The sequence below is a fragment of the Lissotriton helveticus genome, chromosome 1_1, assembly GCF_964261635.1.
Source record: "Lissotriton helveticus chromosome 1_1, aLisHel1.1, whole genome shotgun sequence".
In the NCBI taxonomy this organism is placed as follows: Eukaryota; Metazoa; Chordata; class Amphibia; order Caudata; family Salamandridae; genus Lissotriton; species Lissotriton helveticus.
The window spans coordinates 95,521,186-95,545,348 of NC_136057.1; the positions used below are offsets into that span (position 1 = coordinate 95,521,186).

General features: G+C 53.1%; 1 protein-coding gene and 1 long non-coding RNA gene across 2 annotated transcripts in view; both read left to right on the top strand.

The window, feature by feature from the left end:
- The window catches only part of LOC144756127 (uncharacterized), a 60,658-nt gene extending 59,651 nt beyond the window's left edge, over positions 1-1,007 (top strand). Inside the window, exon 3 of the long non-coding RNA XR_013595082.1 lies at positions 546-1,007. This is a non-coding gene — a long non-coding RNA (uncharacterized LOC144756127). The remainder of the gene's footprint in view (positions 1-545) is intronic.
- LOC144756059 (uncharacterized) overlaps positions 1-24,163 on the top strand; it is a 356,863-nt gene that overhangs the window by 220,504 nt on the left and 112,196 nt on the right. The window lies entirely within an intron of this gene.

Sequence of the window (24,163 nt, forward strand, 5' to 3'; positions counted from 1 at the left end):
ATGTGCTGATGGATGGACGCTTGAATGGACGGGTTATGGGTTTGGGAACTGGCAGGGTTTGAGTGGGTGAATGAGCTGTATGTAAGGATGGATGAGCTTAAGGGGTAGCTGGATGGTTTTGAGTGTGTAGATACGGTGGATGTAAGTTTATGTGGATGGATGAATGAATGGATGGGTGGATTTATTTTACTTGGATGCTAGATGAGTGACACTATGGGTTGGTTGGATGGATGGATGGCTAGGGGATGGATGGGCGGATGGGACGGGGGTTTATATACAAACATAGTCAATGGAAGAATGTATCGACGAAACGGGAAATTTTCAAATGCTCAGTAAATGTGTTTAGAACAATATTTAAGCAGAGCCTGTCTGGCCTGCAGAGTGCATCCAGCACAGCAGGCAGGCTTCCCTAAGCTGAATTCTATGTGCGTACAGACATTCTTCATACATGAGAAGTGCAGGGAAAGTGCGTGGGTGATGTTTGCATATTTTTTGACGAGGGTCTTGCAGTTTTCCTCCCGTGAACATGTGTTTGCATCTCGCAGCGGAAGCCGGAGCTGTCGGAGGCTGTCCCCATCTGCCTGACCGCCACGACCCAGCCGAGGAGCCCCTTGCAGATGGCGCTGCTGCCCTTCATGCTGATTGCTGGAGGCTGCAAAGAGAGAACCGAGCTGGTCGAGCTCTGAGACAGCGCCGTCCTAAACCTCATTATGGACATCATACAGGACTTGAGAAACTAACACTTGGCCAAGAAAAACGGGGTGCAGTTTTACTCCAAATTCTCTGACTACAAACTGGAAGACAAGGAAGCCCCCGAGTACGGGCACTATCAGGACGAGCAGAGAGTCGGCGAGTCTCCCATTTTCGCTCCTCCCGTTAGTTAGCATCCGCATTATTCTGTTAGTAAAAAGGTGAAACCGGGCAGAGCCCGAGCACACTATTATGACTGCACTTGTTGTGTTGAGAGGTAGGCAGGGCTTGGGTCATGTGGGTGGTCTCTTTGGACTGGGATGAAGTAAGATTGGGGCAAATCTCTAGCACTATATGCTAAAATAGAATTGTATCGAATTTACATATCCTCTAAGGAGATCTGTTGTTACCACCTAAAAATGAATATATTATGCGGCACAGTTAGTGCAGTAAATTATATCAGAAACAAAGTGTTTGGCTACAGATATTGCACAATAACTTCTAAACTATCTATTCGTGTCCATTAGTGCCACCGAGGGTGCTCTGGTCAAAGTATTATAAGTCACAAGGCAAAACAAGCATTGGCCGCACGGCCATAAACATAACAGCCGCGAGTATTTTCATCCCACTCAAAGCCCTGGTCTACACGCGCTGTCAGGTTCTTGGCGCACATAGCCTTGGCTGCATCGCACAGAGACCTTACTCTGCCGCACACAGAGGAAAATAATTAGAGGGAACATTGCCCCCAGGCCCCAAAAAAGTATTGTTTAAAATTTTTCAACCAAATTTGTGCTGTTTGCGCAAATCCAGTTGAAATATTTAAAAAAACAGAAGCGAAGGCTACAGTGCTTTGTTTTCCTTAAGCTCCCGGGTGGGCCAGGTCCCGGGGGCAATTTATTATTAGTATGCGGGGGCCCCCGCTGCCCCGGAGACCGCCCCCTCCCCGGGGCTTTCTCTCAGCTCGTGGCACCTGAGGGGAGGGAAGTGACTGCTTTTGCATAGCTTGAATTGCACATTGCACACAGCACATAGACCGGGGTGTGCTTAGGTGCCTCTGGGTTTCTTGCAGTGGCGGCTGATCCATTAGGGTGTTGGAGCGCCACCCCACTGCTTTCTCACAGTGCGAGAAGCAGAAAATAAAATGGTATTTTGAATACCATTTTATTTTCTGCTTCTCGCGCTGCGAGAAAGCAGAAGGCATGGATTGCCTGGTTGGGGGTGGGTATGCCTGGTTGGTTATGCCTGGTTGGGGCCAGGCAGGTGGGTGAGTCGGGGAGGAGTGGCTTGCACCACTCTGAATGCCCTGACTGTTTGGTCAGTCATGCGCACTTGACATTTTCTCTGTGTAGGCTCCGTGCAGCCTACATAGAGAAAATGGAGTCCCTACTGGTGCATGGCTGGGCACTGTCCGGGACTCCCCACCAATCGCAAAGCTGCCATGGCAGCATTGTGATTGGCTACAGGAGGGGAGGGAGCATGCCTGTTCCTCGGCCTAGGAGCAGAGGCGGCGCAGGACTGGTCAGGTAGGTTTTATTTATTTTTATTTTAACTTCCACCCCGCGGTAACCCCAGTGCGTAACCCCGTTCGACCCCCCCGCCCCTCCCCACAAATCCCCCCCCCCCACGAGTGTTGCGAGCTACGACCGCACTGAAGGTTGTTGAGAATGGCGCTGAGATGTCTGGCTTCTCTGCGCCAGAAAGACATCTTCCTGCTGATTTTAAATTGGCTTTGAGAAGAGCAGTAGCAGTTTTCGTGAGGCCCGCTAGCATTCCGTTGATGTTATTGAGGTGTCAGTTTGTTTTGCAGTCCTGCACTCACAATGTCTGACGGGATGGCTGACTGAGCCCTGGAGTTTTCTGAGTGAATTATTTGCAGGCCCCTCTTAAACCCACCCTCCTTACCCAACTTACTCATGTGTGAATAGAATCATATCTTGAATTGAGTGCTGTATTATTTTTTAATTATGGTGCAGTGGCAAAATTGTAAAGATGGCCCAAGGCCAGAAAGTATTCTCACTGTTTGTTGTGTCACATTTGAGCCTTTAGGCATGTTAAAATGGGCTTTGTAAACAAAAAAAGACCAAACTCACTTTTATGCTTTTTTTTAAAAACTTAATTTTTTCAGCAGAATGAACAACAGAATCCCCCCCCCCCAAATCGGCATTGGTAAAAAAGAAAAATACAAGTGTACACATGTCATAGCTCCAGAACAGCTCCAGCAGGTGCAGATATAACAGTAGATACAAAATTCAAATCCTTGGGATGCAAAGCAATCATATACAAGACAACTGTCATTAAGGAATCTTGTGCGTGGTCTTCAGGGCGTTACTCCAACACCAGCCTTCCCTCCCCACCTCCCACCTCCCCATCCTCAGGTCCCGATCCGGCTGAGGAGTACAATTCAGCACTAGTTGCCTCGGAATCGCTGCCACCTGACCCCACAGCGCACATCATTCTCCATGCGAGCAAGTCCTCTTGCAGGCGCTCATCTTTACGCGTATGCTGCATGTGCGTCTCCTCAGCCAATGTCCATTCCCCAACATCCCGGAGCCACAATAACACATCTGGTGCCCTCTGTCCCATCCAAGTAATAGCCACTCGTCTCCTAGCCAGCACCAGTAGCAGCTGCAACATTTTATAGGAAAGGTTCTTCTTCCTAGGCTTGGGGACTAGGGCCAACAAGCAGTGAAGTGGGGTTAGTTCAATGTGTAGGCATGTGATCCTCCTGATGCGGACTACCACCGCCTCCCAGAAGTCTCCGATCAGTGGGCATTCCCAAGCCAAATGGAGAAATCCGGCTCTGACTGCACCACATCTAGGACAGGCATCCAACTTATCCGCGGCAATGCGGTGTAGTGCAACTTGGGTTATGTAAGCACGATGCATAAAATTGAAATGTAGCAGTTTGAAACGTGCATTACACGAGACTTTCTTGGTAAGTGTCCCTATTCGCTTACGTTGTCCCAGGTCTAGGGCGACCCCCAGATCCGCTTCCCATGCTGCCCAGGACGGGGCGATCGGGGGGGTTGAATCACATCTCATCGCCGTGTATAACAGTGTTATCAGTCGCCGTCCCCTGCCACACGACAATAGGATATTCAAAGTATGGGACATCGGGGGCGCCTCCGGATATTGCGGCCAGGCCGTCCTCGCCATATCCTGCAGGGCTCTATAATGGAGATACTGTCCCCCAGTAAGACCAAAGGCCTCCGTAGCCCTTTCCAGGGTCACGAATGAGTCGTCGGGATACAGATCCGCTAAAGTTTCACAGCCGCCGTCGTGCCATTCTCGGAACGACATGTGTTCCTCCATCAAGGTCACCGGTGCCAATATCCACACCGGGAGCTCCCTATGAAATGGGGCCCGCCGCAGTACTCTCTCCACTACTCGCTGCCAAAGTCCAGCAGTGTGTCGAACAATGTATGGCAGGGAGGGATCCGCTCCCCTACCACGCATCAGGGCCACCTGTAGGGTCCTCTCGTCTGCTCTGCCCGCCAGTAGTTGCAACTCCCAGTTGTCCATACCGGCAAACCAGCGCGCGGCCGGTAGCAGCTGGGCTGCATAGTAGTAGAGGTCGAACCTCGGGGCCTCTAGGCCACCTTCCTCCCAGCGCCTGACCACCGTGCGCAATGCAACTCTGCTGCGTCCTCCCGCCCAAAGCAAGGAGGTGAGTAGTGTATAAAGGGTGCGGAATATACGAGGGGGGAGAGGGCACAGGGAATTTTGTAAGGTATACAACACTCTGGGCAACATCACCATCTTTGAGATGGCCAATCGCCCCATAAGAGAGAGTGGAAGCGTATTCCAAAAGGACACGGACTGTCGTAAGGAATCGAGGACTCGGTCAGCGTTCCGTGCCAGCAACTGCTCATCGGATACGGCCACTTCAATTCCCAGGTATCGGAAGGCCTCCGTTTCCCACCTAAGTCCCAGGGGTGGGAAACCCACTCTAGGGTCCTCACCACACCCCGCAAGAGGGAAGATCAAGGACTTTTCTGGATTAAGGCGTAGACCCGAGGCCGCACCAAAGCGATCCAAGTGGTGCAATAGGAGTGGCAGCGACTCCCGGGGGGAGGCAAGGTAGAACAGCGCGTCATCTGCATATAACGAGACCAAGTGCACTGCGTCTCCCACTCGATCCCCCATGGGGCCATCTCCTCTCGGAGCAACACCGCCAGGGGCTCAATCGCCAGTGCGAATAGAAGCGGCGACAGGGGGCACCCCTGGCGGGTGCCCCTGCCCAGTCGCCATTCTTCCGATCGGGCCGCTCCGAGCCTGACTCTGGCTGTAGGCGCACTATAAAGGAGTCGGATCCAAGCGCAGAAAAGGGGTCCCACCCCAGCCATATGAAGCACCTCCAAAAGGTACCCCCAGCTGACAGTATCAAAGGCCTTCGCAAGGTCTATCGACATCAGCACCTGAGGAACCTCCCTATCACGCACCTCATGGAGGACGTAGTTCAAGCGCCGAAGATTCATGGCAATGTTGCGGCCCGGGATAAACCCGCACTGGTCTTGGTGGACTAAGTGCGCCATACGCGGTGCCAGCCTCGTGGCCAAGACCTTAGTGAGGACCTTGGCATCGGTGTTAATTAGGGTGATAGGTCGATAGGCCGCGGGATCACAGCCATCGCCGCCCGGCTTTAGAATCATGCAAACCTCCCCCTGCTGCATGGTAGGAGGGAGCGTGCCATTCTCCAGCGCCTCATGGTAGGTCTGGAGGAGACAGGGAGCAAGGGCATCTGCAAATGCTCGATAAAATTCCGGGGGAAAACCGTCCCCACCGGGTGTCTTAGCTGAAGGTAGAGCAGCCAACGCCATCTTGACCTCCTGGAGCGTCAACGCAGCGTCCAGTTCCTCTGCGTCCGCCCGAGAGAGGGTCCGGAGAGTCAGACCTCGAAGGTATGATTGATACGATGCCTCCGTTACTAGAGGGTCCGCGGTATACACCGTCTGTAGATGCGTGCGAAGCACCTCAAGGAGGTCCCTCTCCGAGTGCACCAGGTCCCCAGCGGAGTCCCTCAACGCCACGATCCGCGCAGGTGCCGATTCCCTCCGGAGGATCCAGGCCAATAGCCGGCCCGATTTGTCCCCCTCACGGTGGAGTCGCTGGCGATATCGGCCGAGAGTAAACTTACCCAACCGGGTAAGGATGTCGTGAACGCCCTCACGGGCCGTCCTTTCAGAGTCCAGGTCCGACTCATCCGGTTCCGACAAAGATTGACAGTGGCGGAGGCGCTCCTCAGCGCATTCGAGTTCACGGAGCAGCTGTCTCCGGACTCCATAAGTCAAACCCATGCACGCGCCCCGCACAACCGCCTTAAGAGCGTCCCATTTGGTCGCATAAGGTATGTTGCCATCTCCCCAATTCAGATCCAGATAAGAATGTAGGGTCGTCTCCAGATGGTCCCGTCCTACCGGATCCAGCAGGAGATCTCCCGGCATCCTCCAGGTCCGCGGACGGGAGGACCGGTCTGCCCATTGCAGAGTGCATGTTACGGGCGAATGATCGGACAAAAACCTAGCCTGATGGGTGACCATCAAGACAAGAGATGGGTCAACATTGGCAGCAAGGACTCTATCGAGTCTACTATGTGTATTGTGTATGGGGGTATAACAGGTGTACAGTTTCAGTCCCGGATTAGCGAGGCGCCATACATCGACTGCACCCAGGTTATCCATCACCTCCCGGAGACGTGCCGTCATCCGTGGTTTCGTGCCCTCGCGGGGAGGATGCCTGTCCAGGAGTGGATCCAGTATACAATTAAAATCACCAAACCATAGGAGGGGGGGATCTAAATCCGACACTAGAAGCTCCTGTAAGGAGGAGAAGAAACATGGATCATCTACATTGGGTGCATAAGAGTTCATCAACAGGAAATCCCTCCCATCCAGCTTCACCCGCAACAATATATACCTGCCCTCTATATCCGCTTCAACAAACTGGACCGCCAGGGGAACCCCGGGTGCCACCCAGACAAGGACCCCCCTAGCATAGGTAGAGAAGGAGGAATGGAACATCTGACCCCTCCACTTCTTGGCCAATTTAAGGGCACCTTCTTCATTTAGATGCGTCTCCTGCAAGCACGCCACAGAAACCCCATGGCGGCGGAGAAAGGACAGTACTCTATGGCGCTTAGTGCAAGTGCCCAAACCACGCACGTTCCAAGTTAAAAATTTGTATCCCATAAGCAGAGGCCACGCCCATCCGGGCAACCAATTCCTGCATCCGCAAGCAGCCTCCTAGGGGCACGATAAATGGTACACACGATGCCAAAAACAGTTTCCCCGCAGAACCCCTTCCAACCCCACAATTTCCCAAACCACTCAAACTGTAAAGAACCCCCCCCTCCTCCTCCCACGAGCAGGAGTAGCGCAACAACAAGACATGCCACCCCGCCCTCCCCCTGCCAGTGCCAGGACGTACACAGCCACCCCATTCACCCCACACCACACACACACCCAACCACACCAATCATCCCCCCCCCAAGCCCCCTACCGGACCCAACAAAGAGTAATCGTAGCTTCTCTGTGCTAACAGTGCAACGTAAGGATCGTTCCAACAGGTAAGCAACCCCCTCCCCCCCCCCCAAATTCTCCACAGACCACCCATATAGAATAGAAACAAAGGAGGCTCTTCAAGGCAGGTATGCAGCAGATGTCTAACGGTGCCAACATCAGTTTTCAAGCAGGAGTGCGGCCCATACCCAGGCAAGCACATCAAAGATATAGAACAGCCTGGAGTCATATCACCTCAGGATGAAACCGGCACCTGCAACAACCCAGTTCCTCCGGTTTCCGGGACCACAGAGGTAGAATGTAGCGTATTCTGCGTCGTGTCTTGTAAGGTGTCAGGGACCAGGACCTCCTCGGGGTCCACCTGATGCGGGTCCCCCAAGTCAGGTGCACCTGGCAACGGCTCCAGAAGCATAGCACCGTCCCGGCCCACCGTAATTCTAGGTTCCACTGTGTCAGCCGACTCAGATCCTCGCCTCCGTCTGCCACGTCGTCTCCGTGGAGGTCGGGTTCCCCAGGGGTCCCGGGGTCCCCCCCGCTCTCCAGGCGGTAGGTCGTCTCCCCGGATTTCCAGCCATTCCCAAACCTCCGCAGGAGAGTCAAAAAAGTGCGCCTTCCCCTGCGAGAGCACCTTAAGTTTTGCGGGGTACAATAGCATATATTGCAGCTGCATCTCGCGGAGTTTCCTTTTCACTCCCAAATAGGATTTCCTCTGCTCCTGGACTTGTTGCGTGTAATCAGGGTAGATGGACACCCGGCTATTCTCGATGGTGAGATCCGCTGTTTCCCGTGCTGCCCGCAGTATACAATCGCGGTCCTTATAGTTCAGTATTTTAGCGATCAAAGCTCGCGGGGGCTCCCCGGGGCGCGGTGGTGGGACCAGAGCGCGGTGCGCTCGCTCGATCACAAAGACGTCCGAGAGGCCCACCGGGCACAGCTTCTCACGGATCCATGTCTCCAGAAAGCGTTCAGCGTTCCCCGCCTCCAGCCGTTCCGGCACCCCAAGAACCCGAATATTACTGCGGCGAGCCTTCCCTTCCGCATCTTCAGCCCTCCGTTCCAGAGCTTGGGTCGCAGCCGTGAGGTGCGTGACTGTCTTTTTGAGAGTGGCCACCTCTCCCTGTAGCTCCAGGATATTCCCTTCTGCATCAGTGACCTTATCAGCAACCTTTCGGAGGTCAGTGCAAAGCAGGTTGACGTCAATGGAGACCGTTTCGATCTGCCTCTCCAGCGCAGTATGCGATCCCTGTATGGCCTTCAACAATTCCGCCCGTGTTGGTTCCCCAGGGCCTTCCGCGCCCTCATCCTGGCCCGACTGGCGTGTAATCCGCTGGGAGGGCAGCCGCTGCGTGGTGTACTGGGTGATGGTGTTGGGCTGTGTGGCACGCGCCATCCTGTCTTTACGCATGGCCAGGGCCACACGGAGGCCCCCCTCAGATAGGAACAGCGCCGGGCACCCTCCGAACCGATGGTCCAGTCGATACTCAGCCAACGGGCACAGGGAGGTAGCGGGCCCCTAGGCACCGAGCGTGTAATGAGGCAAAGTCCTGGCCCCAGCAGCCGCAGTCCGGAGGAGCGGAGCCACGCCACACACCAGTCCCCCTCGGTATGCCAGCTCTCAGAACAGGTAAGTCGCGGAGGGGGGGAGGGGTCAGGAATCAAAATGTCACTCACCAGAGCGCCCCTCGGTCTCTCAATCCTCACGCGATAGGGTGGATATGTCCATGAGTCAGGTCCTCTTCCAGGAGTAGCAGGTCGTCACTGGCCACCCCCGCAGGCAGCCTCCGTATCACCGGGAACCCAGAGGACGGGGTCGCCCGGCCGACCAGGGCCCCTCGCCGTCACCACCGGCATCTCCCACAGCCTCCTCTCAGTCTGCCATGTGGTGCTGGGGGAAAGGCCCTTCAGAGCGGCTACCTCAAAATGGCGCTCGCGCGGCAGGAATCAACAGGCAGCAGGGCTCTCCACAGGGGTCGCAGAGGACATCAGGGTCCGGTGTGGGCAGGAGGGCGCCGGGTCCGGGGGAGCCACCAGGGATCAGGACCGCGCCATTCTCAGGGTCCTCGACTAGGCCCCAGACCCCGGGCCCCACGTAGGTATAGTCCGGGGCGTAAGGCAGGCACGTCCGAGGCAGCAAACAGGAGGCCCCCGGGCCCGCCGCTGGGGCCGTAGGCAGCAGCAGGCAGAGGCGTGGGACCAAGGCATCAGGCCCCGCAGGAGCCCCAGGGGCACAGAATCGCACCACCTCCGGCAATTCCGGCTAGGCCACAGACCCCGGCCTCGCGTAGACAGAGGCCCGGGGAACGATCAAGGCTCTCGGCCGGAGGCAGCCAGGAGGGTGTAGGGCTTGCGCCAGGAGCCGCAGATGACGTCAGGCTCCGGTGCGGGATGAAGGCGCCAGGCCCCGCAGGAGCCCCAGGGGCACAGGATCGCACCACCTCCGGCAATTCCAGGTAGGCCACAGACCCCGGCCTTGCGTAGTCAGAGGCCCGGGGCACGATCAAGGCTCTCGGCCGGAGGTAGCCAGGAGGGTGTAGGGCTCGCGCCAGGAGCCAGAGATGACGTCAGGCTCCGGTGTGGGATGAAGGCGCCTGCACCCGCAGGAGCCACAGGCGATCGGGCCGCTTCACCTCCGGCGCGGGCAACTCGGCTGCAGACCCCGGCCTCATGGAGCAAGAGGCCCGGGGCTCACCTTAAACAAGCCGCGGGTCGGCCGAGCGGTCCGGCGCTCCACGACGCCGCTCGCAGGGGGGGGTCTCTAGCATTAGGGGGACCTCCGACCACCGCTGCGATCAGTTACAGGTACTCTCAGGATAATTTAGACAGGATTTGTGGGTTCCGAGGCCGGGAGCTAGCGGAGCTCACGTCCTGTCGGCCATGCTGCTTGGCCACGCCCCAACTCACTTTTATGCTTAAGTTGGCCGTCCCTGGGTTATGATTGGTCCACTGTGTTAATGATCCTAGGTCCATCTTCTGACTCTGACAAGGCTGGACTCTTGCACCTGGTCAGTGGTGCAGCTTCTAGTAGCCACATTGCAGGTGTGATGCCCTCAGCTAGACCTTGCGTCTTACTCGGCAGCTCTTATTCTGGCCCAGGAAGTTCATTAGTCTAATAGGAGGACCCGAATTCTTAAAGATTGAGATATAAGTAATAAGAAAGCCCCTGCCTTTGACCCTCCTGGAGAAGAGTGGGTAATAGATCAGCTTGTGTGTAATTCAATACAAATTTATATCATTAAAGTTGCATACGTTGATCTAAAACTTGCTTATTCCTCTCGGATCAAATTAAGATTGTACCATCTTAAACAGCTTGCAGGCAAATGTAGGCAAAGGCTTTTGATGCTACATGGAGCAGAGGTAATCTAACTTACTTAATACCAGATTTAGTATGTAAATGGTAAAAAGATTAATTTAACATTTCGGCATTGATACTTGGCCCTCTGTGTGTCATTGTTGTTTTTTGTTACTATGGACTTTGATTTAACTACTCACATGTGTGCGTCGAAAGCCTTACTGCGACACATTTGAGATATTTTACTTTTACATAACCTTTGCAGTGCTGGCCACGTTTATCAGCAACTTAGCTCAGTGAAAGGAGGCACCTGCTGCACAGATGTGTGCATATATAGGAGGTCTCTCTATGCAGATACATCAAATGGATAAAGTGTCTTATGCAGTACGCTGTATTCAATTTTACGTCATGGACTGAATCCTAGTAAAAAAATATTGGTGGGTTCGTGCATTTGTAGTTGTGGAGACCCGTGCAAAACCTGAATCAGGTTACAAGTTGCAAACGTCACAACATCACCAAAGACTTGCACGTACTAAATTAAAACACAGTCCCTTAAACATCGCAAACGTCACACGAACTGGTACTTGGGGTTCGTATAAAACTTTCCTGAAACTCGTTGCTCTTGATTGGTTATGAAGGCCGCTTTGAAGTGGTAGTTGGCAGTAAAACATGGCCAGGTGTTCCTCAGGCATGCCAATTAGTCTTACCTGCAGTCAATAGACATGTCAGCTTCCTCCCTGCCTGTTTCATCACCATGGCTACCTGATTGACATGAATGTGCGGCCAACTGATCCCCACTATCACGTGAGGTGAGCTGCCATGGCAGCCATTACCAGTATGGCCATTATGTTTTCTGTGCGACGGGATGTGCAGGCAATATTTAGATGATTTGTGTTTGGTTTCACATGACTTACACATTTGCTTCACTGTTTGCGACCTTGCGACCTCGTTCCTGCGAAACGTGGAGGCCGTAGCAGCATGCACTTCTTTCAGTGTGCTGTTATACATTTTGGTAACATTGCAGAGTTTTGCGTATTTAAAGTCCACATAATTAACAGCATTGACCATGTTGCATAGTACATAGGTTGTGTTACAAACCCTGATGGGAGGGCTTGCATTGCATTTGGAGTGAAACAAGGCCCTCATCCTTTTCCTATTCCTGTTCTGGAAATGCTGTATATTCATTGGGCAAAATGTGCCTGATTCGAGCCTCCTTCCCTAGGTGGCACACAGCAGCAGCATCATGTCACAGTTGACGTGGTTGTACTTGTGTGTGTCTCCGCCATGGTGTTGTGCTTCCATTGTTGCTGGCCTCACTTATACTGCATCAAAATAGCCTTGTGTCCAGTGAAAGATGAGCCAAGACCTCTCCTGTTATCCTTTGAAGTTCTGCGACGTTTAAAGCCATCCCCGAATAGTAGTTATGTAGGGATCACCCGCAGTGGCACAATCTGTCATCTTGTTACGCATCCAGAATGCTTGGGCGTTAAGGGCACAGCCAAGGCACATGCCCTAAGTGCCAACCATGGCGCAGATTTGTGGGAGCTTTGATCATCACGTGCGGGTTTATCTTGCAAGATTCTTTTCCGCCATCCTTGACTTCCGCTTTCTTCTGTATGTTCACCTCGTCCATCCTTCACACCCTCATTGTCCTTTAACCTTTTTAGGTCAAGCTATTTATAGCTCTGAACTATTGGGTTTAAACAAACTCTTGAACAAGCGGATTTCTCACAATGCATGTTGTCTACTGGAGCGTGAAGCTTCGCCAGGCGCGCGCTTGGCCTCATTCACACCTCATAAGCCTGCTCCTCCTCCCCTGCCCCCCACGCCTCGCACCAAACTTCATTGGAATGCGCTCGTTCCCTCCCACTCGCTCGCTGCCCTGCTTTCAAAGCAATCCCTTCCGCTCCCCCACCACACCAGCCACGTCACACCACCATTTGTCGCTTTCCTGCCATCGGCTACGGAATTTGCTTAACTTAAAGTGCACGTACTTCGAACTCACACAAAGGAATGCGCTCCCCCGCCTTATTACCTTTCTTCCATATCTTGCATTTACTTCCTTTACGCTGCCTAGCTCCCTTCCTCCTTGCCTTACATTTTATATTTCTTACATGTTACACTTCACCATTTCGTTATTCCTTGATCGTTTAACTCTTCCTTATTTAAACATGTATTTCCTTCTTTCTTTTTCTTGGTTAACGTTTTTCATTCAGCCTGTAATTCAGTTGCTTTTGTTTTTGTGATGGGTTTCCTCTTTATTATCTTTGTCGTTCTCTCTCACCTTGGTTTCTTTCATTGCCTCTTCTTTTCTAATGTCATTGCTTCTACAGGTTCACTTTTCAATGCTGTCCTTCTTTGCCTTTTTTGTTCCAGTCTCTTTCCTAATTTCGTTTCCTCTTTCTTACGCCCTCTCTTTGTTGCTTCTTCTTTCCCTTTCTTCCCCCCTCCTTTTTTAGGGCTCGCACTGCGACGCAATCGCAAACGATTGTCGCTGTGGAGCCCTATTGTAATCAGTTTAGCTTTCAAGGAGTTCAAGGGGAGACAAGAGACTGTCTCGCGCAGCCTGCCGGAATCGGATCAGGTCGCGCGCATAAACACGCGCTCCGATTCCGGCAGGCTGATCCCCGTCACAATGGAGCGCGCACGTAGACAGACACACACGCGGGCACACACACACACACAGACACACGAGCACACACACGCCAGCACCCGCCCCCCCGGCGCGCGCGCACACACACACACACACACACACACACACACGAGCACACAGAAAGTGCCGATCTTACCTTGCGCATCCCACCAGAAGACCGAGAAACCGGATGTTCCTTTGATGTTCACCTGTCACTTGCAAAAAACCCATATCCCTCTGTCTCGAGTGCTGTCGTTGGCAGCCTATTGTACCCGGGAGATAGGCATGGCCCAAGCAAAGAAAATGCACCACTAGTCCCCTGTCAAACCAAGTTAACCCGTCATTGCGCATGCGCAGTACAGACCCGGCGCAGGCGCACTCCTGCCAATTGCTGTTCGATGGGCAAAATAAGAGTCTGGCCCGGCAGGGAACAGGTAAGAAGCAGCCAAAAGGAGGGGAAACAGCGGGGTGGCTCAGGGCAGGGGCAGCGCATTAGAGGGAGGGAAGTCAACGCTCGTGGCTGGCCGTGCACGGGCAACGCTTGGGGCTTACGGCATCTAGCGCGAGTCAGAGCACCAAAGAAGCCGAGACTGCTGCGCCCTTCACCGCAGGGAGAGGACACGGGGTCCTGGGGAGGCTGCACGCGCTGCATGGTGGGAAGGAACATAGCTCCAAAAGCCTGCACTCCTGCGGTGGTTGCAAAAGCAGAGTAGTGCTGTCCTCTTCAGAAAATCGGCATTGCCCTTGTCGGACGGTACTTAATGACTGTCACTGATTGTTTACGTTCCGTGGTATCATTATTATACGATTGCCTTTCTCCACCCTGAAAAGTCTTTCAACCATTTTTCTTGCTAAGGAAAATGAACTATTCTTGTGTGCCTGCTCGGATGATTCTCAGCGCTAGGAAGCTTCCAGGAGTAGCTGCGCACTTTACAAAACACTTTTATTCATTCATTCTTTGGAATATTGCGGTTACAGAGCTTATGTCAGCCCTGGAGTTTAGGTTTTCCTTGAAAGGTTGCATGACGAGTCCTTCACTTAGCAACACTATTATCCCAAAAGGGGCGTACATGTATTTTTTGCATACTATATAACTAACACCTCTAAGCCATCAGGGGTGTTTATTAGTAGTTGATTGATCGCTTCTTTATGTTTATATTATAAAAGTACTCTTTATTGGAGAGCAACGGCATCTGTTAACTTTCTTTGTGAAGTTTACCTCAGCATAACTTTCACCCATTTTTAGGTCTCGCGCCTGCGATTGCAGGCCAAAGGCCTGCAGTCGCAAAGCGAGACTATTGGAATCATTCTGAATTTCAAGGACTAACGAGGTTTAGGACAACAGACTGGCACGCACACGCACGCAGCCTGCCGGAATCGGATCAGGTCGCGCGCGTCAACACGCGCTCCGATTCCGGCAGGCTGTTCAACCAGACATGTACACACACATACAGAGCCCTCCCCCCCACCGCACACACACACACACACACACACACACACACACTAGCGCACCTACACACACACACAGACCCCCCTCCCGCCACACACACACACCAGCGCACCTACACACACGCACGCACACATACAGAGACCCTCGCCCCCCGCCGCCGCACACATACACACACACACAAGCGCACCCCCCTCCCCCTACAACTAAGCCCCACTTACCGCCATTCTGGACTTCTGCAGCCTTCGCGGGGCTTGTTGTGTTCTAGCTTATGCACGCCTGTGACGTAACAGGCGTGCAGCGTTAGGTCATGTGACCTAGTTCAATAAAGAGGGGCCACGCACGCACGTACGCCACTTTGGGCGAGAGTGCGGAGAGCCATGAACATCCATTAGTGCCCGTCTCAATTATTCCATAAGGCCACGTGTCAGGCCTAGTCTGCTCCAGGTGCCCTAACAGTGTAGGACCATAGCTTGTACCCCAGGGCTCACACGACCCCCACAACACAACAACTGGCGACGAGGGTGGTCGTGCCCTCGCCGTGTGTGCGGTGCGCCTGCCTTGTCTCGAGGCGGCCGCGAGCTTCTGCCCCTGCTCGCGGTGCGCGTGCCCCGAGGCCCCGCACACCGTGCAAGAAGACGTACTGCATGAGGAGCCCTGCCGGGCCTGCAGGTGAGCCGCTCCTTGCCCCTGCGCCTCGCTAGCTGGACTGCCCTCGGCCCTCCCTCGCCCTCATCGGGCGCGCCGCCGCATCTGTCCCGTGGCCCGCTGGCTCCCCAGCTGTGCATCGACGCCCCTGGACAGCGCCGCACCCGGGCTTGCTGCCGGTGCGTGAAGCGCGCTACTGAAGGCACTCGCGCGTCCGGATTCCGACGCCTGGGCCGGGCCCCTGCCATATCTCACGCATCGCGCGGACGCAGTGCGTCGCGCTCCTGCAGCCGGCCGCATTCGTGCAAGGAGGTCGAGCGCGCTGGGTGCTACGAACACGGCGGAAGGAGGGGGAAGACTGAGACCTGCCTACCCACACGTACTGCTCCCCACACGAAGCCTGGGTCAACCCTGCGAAGGAGGTACGACATAAGCAGTGGCAACAACTGCCCCTATCTTGCCAACGTCAACACCCTGGTGAGCAGAAAACAGCTCACCCACTGCACGGTGCCCTGTCCCCCAGTAGTCAAGCCATGGCCACAATACCACCCATTGAGCCCTTTGTGGTGGAAGGCTCACCATCATCACTAGCCCCCAAATGGAAGGACTGGGTGGACAGGCTCCTGGTCTTCTTCGAGGCCACCAGAGTCCACAAGGAACAGAAGAGAGCCATGGTGCTCCACCTAGGAGGCAAAGATGTACACACCATCGCTAAAACACTAACAGAGGCGACCCCAAAGACTCATCACTCACTCATCAACGCCCTGAATGCATACTTCGAACCCATGGCCAATCAGGACTATGAAAGGTTCATCTTCAGGCAAGCCCGGCAGCTGCCGGAGGAGTCACTGGACACATATCACGCCAGGCTAAAGCGACTGGCGTTGTCCTGTGGATTCGCAGACACCACTGAAGAAATAAGGGGTCAAATAATTCAGGGCTGCGCCTCAGCGAAACTAAGAGAGCGTATCCTGGAAGAATCAGGAAAACCGTTAGCCGACATCTTGACCCTTGGCCGCACGAAAGAACTGTCCAAAGCTCGAGCTGCTCACATGGAAGCGGCCCTCCAAGCGCCGGTTAAAGCAGAACCAGTCAACAAAATCCAGGTCAAATCTCCGACCAAGTGGAACAAGAAACCCTCTGGAACACCGGCAGGGGCTACAGGGAGATCCTGTGGATACTGTGGAGGTCCAAACCACCCTGCACCTGAATGCCCGGCTAGAGGGAAGCGATGCTCCGGGTGCGGTAGATTCAACCACTATGAAAAAGTATGCCGTTCGAAGAAATTCCGCAAACCACGACAGGTGGTGAACGCAGTGCCAGAAGGTGACCCGAGCCAGAGCGACATGGATGATGATGAAGAAGAAGAAAGAACCGTGCACAAAGTGCACATGATTGGCACAGCCACCCGAAGAGCCAGGAAACTTCCACAGTGCTGCATCAGAGTGGCAGAGCAAGAAATTATGGCCGTGGTGGATACCGGAGCGACCATCAATCTCATGAGTGCAGCACTATACAGGACAATGAATCGGGCCCCTGCCCTAAGTCCATCGCCCATCACTGTATTTGCATACGGTCAGGACACTCCTCTCAGAATCAGAGGAAAGTTCAGGACGGTAATCAACCACGGCAACAGGACTGTCACCACGAATGTCTTCGTGTCGGAGGATGGCCAGGGCATGCTGCTCGGATGCCGGGCTGCGGAAGAACTTGGAGTCGTCACCTTCGCGTTTGGAGTTCACCAAGAGTCAGTGCAGCAGCTCGTAACGGACTTCCCAGACATCTTCAAGGGTATCGGAAAATTCACAGGTCGCGAAATACACCTACACATTGACCAGGCCGTTCAGCCGGTGGCGTTGAGACATCGCCGCATTGCCTTTCACCTCAGACCCCTGGTAGAAGAAGAACTCAAAAAGCTAGAGGCAGCGGGCATCATTGAAAAAGTGACGGGCCCTACCCCATGGGTATCGCCCATTGTGGTAACACGGAAACCAAAACAACCAGGAGCCGTCCGGATCTGTGTGGACATGCGCCTTCCCAATGCTGCCATCAAAAGGGAACGCCACATCACGCCCACCATTGACGACCTAATTGGAGAGATGGCGGGGGCATGCTGGTTTTCCAAACTGGACCTCCGGTCCGGGTACCATCAACTGGTGCTTGATGAAGAGTCACGGAACATAACGACGTTCTCGACCCATGTAGGACTCAGGAGGTACACTCGACTCAGCTTTGGCGTATCCAGTGCGCCGGAAGTATTCCAAAACGTTATTCAAGAACTGATTGCTGACATACCGGGTGTAATCAATGTCAGCGACGACATCATGATACACGCCCGCACCATAACAGAGCACAATCAACGACTAGTGCAGCTGTTCCGAAGGCTGAGAGAAGCTGGCCTCACCCTACACCGGGAAAAATGTGAATTCCTGAGGCAGAAGATAGGGTTTTTCGGATACACATTTTCCGCTGACGGAGTCAATCCTGACCCCGAGAAAGTAAAAGACATCAAAGAAGCGATGCCCCCCACCACCGTCACCGAAGTCCGCAGCTTCCTAGGAATGGTCAACTACTGTGGGAGGTTTATCCGAGATCTTGCCAACCTCACACTCCCTTTGAGAGAACTCACGAAGGATTCCACACCCTGGACATGGGGACCGGAGCAAGAGAAAGCCTTCGAGAGCATCAAAGCAGCGCTCTCAGAGACCACCACCTTAGCATTCTTTGACCCCAGGAAGCTCACCCTGGTGGCTGTAGATGCCAGTCCAGTAGGGCTAGGTGCGGTGCTCATGCAAAAACAGCGGGATGAGATGGACTGGGCCCCGGTAGCGTTTGCTAGTCGTTCACTCACAGACACTGAACAACGCTACTCGCAGATTGAAAAAGAGGCTATAGCCATACACTGGGGGTGTAGACACTTTCATCTTTATCTATATGGAAAGCCGTTCACAGTAATAACGGATCACAAACCACTGGTCGCACTATTTTCGGGGACCTCGACGAAACCACCACCCCGCATAGAAAAATGGATGCTGCAGGTCCAGGACTACAATTGCCAGGTAGAATACCAACCAGGGTCACGTAATCCAGCAGACTACCTCTCACGGCATCCAAGGGCGGCCACACCTGAGGAAATGGAAGACGCCGAAGACACGGAAGCCTATGTCAAGTGTGTCACGGCACGATCATGTCCACGACCCATATCCATGAGCGACATCGCCGAGGCTACCGTGAAGGACGATTGTCTACAAAGGGCACGGGAAGCTCTTCGGAGCGGAAATTGGCACCGCGCCAAGGAGGACTGGAAAATACTCACACCGGAAGCCCAACGCATCATGGAAAGCCTGCATCATGTGAAAGGAGAACTGAACGAAGACAACACAGGCTGCCTGCTACGAGGCCACCGGCTGGTGATACCGGCTGCCGGACGTGAAACGAGGAGGAAGCTTTACCACTCCGCCCATATTTTGACGGACCCGCCTGGTGAAACCGCCGCCATGGCTGTCCTTCTATGAGAATGCGGATGCGGAATATGATCCATCTAGTGCCCGAACACCCTGTCCTATAGAGGTTTACAAGCTATGGTATCATCCAAACCATAAAACGCTTTCTGGAAGAATGCGACTTTTGATTCTAACGTATCTCCATACCCGGCATATCCCGCCCACCTTAAATATTTATTGAGGACCCCAGGAAGGCACCGAAAACGTGCCATTTATCGAAGTAGATTGGTCATCGTTTCTCCACAGCAGACTACACGCTGAGGTGTTTCTGAATCCAAGAGCGCTTGGATATCAGATCTATTTTACTACTGAATACAACCCCTCCTTCCCCTTTCTTGCCCTGACGAAGGTGCGGCCTATCTTGGGGGCCTGGCACCGAAACGCGCGTCGGCGTTGAAACCATCTCCCCTGAACATTGTACGATCTATCCCGGGCCTATGGCTGAGAGGAATATTCAGGATGTTCTCAGAGCAATTTACCTCAAAGTCCATCTGAGCAGAATGTTTGAATGAGCCTTGTATGAGTATGATTGGTTGCGATGTATGAATTTGTTGAAGTTTGAATGTTGGAAGGATGACGGGTTGTGTATATACATAGATGTTTTTACCTTATAATCATGAAATTTTTCAAAAAAAAGGAGTTTGTACAATTATGTTATGTATAAAAATATATGAATTATGCAAGAATAAAAATGATATATTTTCTATAAAAGTGCTTCTGCTTAAATTGTATACGGTCTTGAGTAATTGGTGAGCGCTAAAATGGGTGACTTTTGAAGATTCTGGACTCTAACTGAGCCTACATTTGATCAATTACGGGGCAGATCTACCTTCTCCTTCATGTAATTTACTGTTCTTTCCCCCGCAGATCTGCCTCACATCCTACCCCGGGGCGCCCCTCACTTTGTGACTTAGTAGATAACCTCTGCCCTGACAGACCAAGTAGTGCAACTGGCCCATGTCGGCCACCAAGGAATGGTCAAAACCAAGGCAAGATTGAGGACCAAAGTGTGGTTCCCACTCATGGATGATCTAGTTGAAAGGACTGTACGATCCTGCGCAGCCTGCCAAGTCACAGGGGACGTTCCGCGAGAAGCGCCAGTCCTAGTCGAACCTCGGCCTCGACAACCGTGGGAGTGTGTCAGCATGGACTTCGGAAGCCTACCGGACGGACGACATACCATGGTTGTAATAGATGATCACTCTAAATATCCAGAAGTGGAAAACATAGCCACCACCAGTGCTGCTGAAGTACTACCCACACTAGAAAAAATCATAGCTGCCCACGGGGTGATACGTGAGCTGCGGACAGACAATGGGCCCCCGTTCCAAGGTCAGGAACTAGCAAATTACTTGAATACCCTGGGAACCCGGCACCGCCGCATCACCCCTCGCTGGCCGCAAGCCAATGGCGAAGCTGAACGCTTCATGCGAACCCTCAATAAAGTAATCCGGATCGCGCACGACAAAGGACAGTCAGTGGAAATGGCTATATTTACATTCCTGCGGAGCTACCGACAAACACCCCACACCACCACAGGGGTGGCTCCGGCACATGTTCTCATGGGACGTGTGGTGGCAGACTCCATCCCTCATCATCCCCGATGGACACCGGAGGTGGCTGACGAAAGCAGAATCGCAAGAAAGAGACGGAAAGCCTATGCCCAGGTCAGCCAGAGAAGGAGGGCTGTGGCAGCCAGGATCAACCGAGGAGACCTGGTACTGTTAAAGAACAGAGTAACCAGTGGAAAGTTCAGGCTAACCTATGAACAAGAACCATGGCGAGTTGTCAGTGTGAAAGGCACCCGCATAATAGCCTCCCGAGGGAGAGAAGTAGTGACCCGGAATGTGTCACATTTCAAACGGTTTCATCCTGAACCGGAGCGAAGACTGACTCCAGAACCACCAGCAAACACTGTGGCCGCCAGTCCAGTCGTCTTAGATACCACTGAAGCCCAAGATGGCCCTCTGAGAAACACACATACTGAGGAGAACAGTGACAGTCCTGATGGTGCTGACGCTGAGAATAACAGTGTGGGCCAAGAGGATCCTGATTCCGTGACCACTAGCCCACGACTCCCAATCCTGACCAGCGGGGACGTCACCCAGAACCGAGGGAGGTCCCAATACAGGCTGAGGAATAATCCAGAACCATCCCGTCGCCTTCGTGATCATTTCATGTAAGACTGTTCTGATGCAAGTTATATTTGTTTTGCTAATGGTCATGAATCTCAATTGTGCCTCTGATCTGAGGTGCCTCGAGCTCAGAGACTGCCTTTAAGAGACTCCATGTTGAACATTTATATTTGCATTTTCTTCTTTCATGTTTTAGGAGGAATGTTGAGCCTGCTGAGCCTGCTCCAGGCGAGGTCGCCCCCACACCGCTGCTCCTGCCCGCTGTCTGCCAGCATCCTGCCCTGCTGACTGCTGCGCACTCCCTGCTGCTGCCTTCATTTTTGCCCTGCAGTCCGCCGTCTGTTTTACCTGTGTCTCCCCTGTTGCCTTTCGCCTTGTTCACTTAACTTTTATCTCCCCCTCTGGACTCCGCCGTTTGTATTGTGCCTTTGTTCCACTGTTGCCTTTCGCCCTGTGTTTAGGTCTCGTGACCTATCAATGCGCATGCGCATTGAGAGAAGCGAGACTATAGGGCTTTAAACAAAGTTTAACTAACTGTGGCGATTTGGTGCTGTGCCCGTGCGCTTATAGGTCAATGCGCAAGCGCATTGACCTAAAATGCGCGTGCACATCATCAAATCGCCATCTGTTCCCAAAGCCACACTCCTCCCACACCTTTGAAGTGAAGCTTAGCTTCACTTCAAAGGCCCCGGCTGCTTCACACCCTCATGCCGCTCTCCCCGCTCCGCCCCCTCCCCTGCCCGCCGTGTGCATTTCTCCTCCCCCCCTCCCCACAGCAATGCCCTCCGTCTTGTTTCCTTTCTTGTTTGTCGCCCTGCCCTTCATCTGACTGTATTTGTTGTCCCTTTGCAACTGTTCACTTCTTTTGGTTTCCTTTAGCCCCCACCTCGGTACAGCTTCGATTCCATCTATGATCTGCTTGTTTGTCATCTTTCACAGGCACGGCCATGCCCTGCGCATAGCGCCGTTCAAATGCACCCGTGCACTCTGACCAACAGCGCTATCTTGGCTCTCCTTCTGTTCTATGTCTCAGAACCGATAGTTCACTCATGAATGATCTTGTCACCTGTTTGTCATCTTTCACAGGCACGGCCATGCCCTGAGCATAGTGCCGTTCAAATGCACCCGTGCACTCTGACCAACAGCGCTATCTTGGCTCTCCTTCTGTTCTATGTCTCAGAACCGATAGTTCACTCATGAATGATCTTGTCACCGGTCAGATACCTGAGGTTCTCCTCATCTCTGAGACCGGGATTAGTGCGATGCGACCCCTGTTCAAAATTAGAAGAAATCACACATAATACCAACGTCGTCTCCTGGAACCATCTGAATAAAAAGTGCCATCAAATATCAGATGCATCAAATCACCACTGCTATCCTTGAAGTGCGGAGACAAAGTGCATGAAATATTGCTGTAATTATATCTGAATGTAAAGATCGGGATCTAAAAACCGGGACAAAATGAACAAATATATTCCAGAGTAAAGTCTCAGCTCAGATCTGATACTCCCGTGCACCAGCGATCAAAGGGTCAGCGCTGATTTGCATATCGCCATTGTCTAACCCAGGGTGGTGTGGAGTGGAAAAACGATGGATTTGGGCCCAGATCTTTGGACTGGGGTGAATGTGTGACATTGATCCACATTCTGTCCATCATTGTTGTGTTTGCAGTTACCGCTCTAAGTGTACTGGGGATGCTCAGACGTGAGTCCCAGGCACTCCACACCACTGGAATCAAGCTAGCCGGGCTGAAGAGAGGTGTTACCTCGAAACCGGGCCGGTCCTCGGATGCTTGTTTCCGTTCTGGGAAGGACATGGCTTTTGTAGTTCGGACTGGACTGTTCCCATGGGGCACAGGGTCAGCGCTGATTTGCATATCGCCATTGTCTAACCCAGGGTGGTGTGGAGTGGAAAAACGATGGATTTGGGCCCAGATCTTTGGACTGGGGTGAATGTGTGACATTGATCCACATTCTGTCCATCATTGTTGTGTTTGCAGTTACCGCTCTAAGTGTACTGGGGATGCTCAGACGTGAGTCCCAGGCACTCCACACCACTGGAATCAAGCTAGCCGGGCTGAAGAGAGGTGTTACCTCGAAACCGGGCCGGTCCTCGGATGCTTGTTTCCGTTCTGGGAAGGACATGGCTTTTGTAGTTCGGACTGGACTGTTCCCATGGGGCACAGGGTCAGCGCTGATTTGCATATCGCCATTGTCTAACCCAGGGTGGTGTGGAGTGGAAAAACGATGGATTTGGGCCCAGATCTTTGGACTGGGGTGAATGTGTGACATTGATCCACATTCTGTCCATCATTGTTGTGTTTGCAGTTACCGCTCTAAGTGTACTGGGGATGCTCAGACGTGAGTCCCAGGCACTCCACACCACTGGAATCAAGCTAGCCGGGCTGAAGAGAGGTGTTACCTCGAAACCGGGCCGGTCCTCGGATGCTTGTTTCCGTTCTGGGAAGGACATGGCTTTTGTAGTTCGGACTGGACTGTTCCCATGGGGCACAGGGTCAGCGCTGATTTGCATATCGCCATTGTCTAACCCAGGGTGGTGTGGAGTGGAAAAACGATGGATTTGGGCCCAGATCTTTGGACTGGGGTGAATGTGTGACATTAATCCACATTCTGTCCATCATTGTTGTGTTTGCAGTTACCGCTCTAAGTGTACTGGGGATGCTCAGACGTGAGTCCCAGGCACTCCACACCACTGGAATCAAGCTAGCCGGGCTGAAGAGAGGTGTTACCTCGAAACCGGGCCGGTCCTCGGATGCTTGTTTCCGTTCTGGGAAGGACATGGCTTTTGTAGTTCGGACTGGACTGTTCCCATGGGACACAGGGTCAGCGTTGATTTGCATAACGCCATTGTCTAACCCAGGGTGGTGTGGAGTGGAAAAACGATGGATTTGGGCCCAGATCTTTGGACTGGGGTGAATGTGTGACATTGATCCACATTCTGTCCATCATTGTTGTGTTTGCAGTTACCGCTCTAAGTGTACTCGGGATGCCCAGACGTGAGTCCCAGGCACTCCACACCACTGGAATCAAGCTAGCCGGGCTGAAGAGAGGTGTTACCTCGAAACCGGGCCGGTCCTCGGATGCTTGTTTCCGTTCTGGGAAGGACATGGCTTTTGTAGTTCGGACTGGACTGTTCCCATGGGGCACAGGGTCAGCGCTGATTTGCATATCGCCATTGTCTAACCCAGGGTGGTGTGGAGTGGAAAAACGATGGATTTGGGCCCAGATCTTTGGACTGGGGTGAATGTGTGACATTGATCCACATTCTGTCCATCATTGTT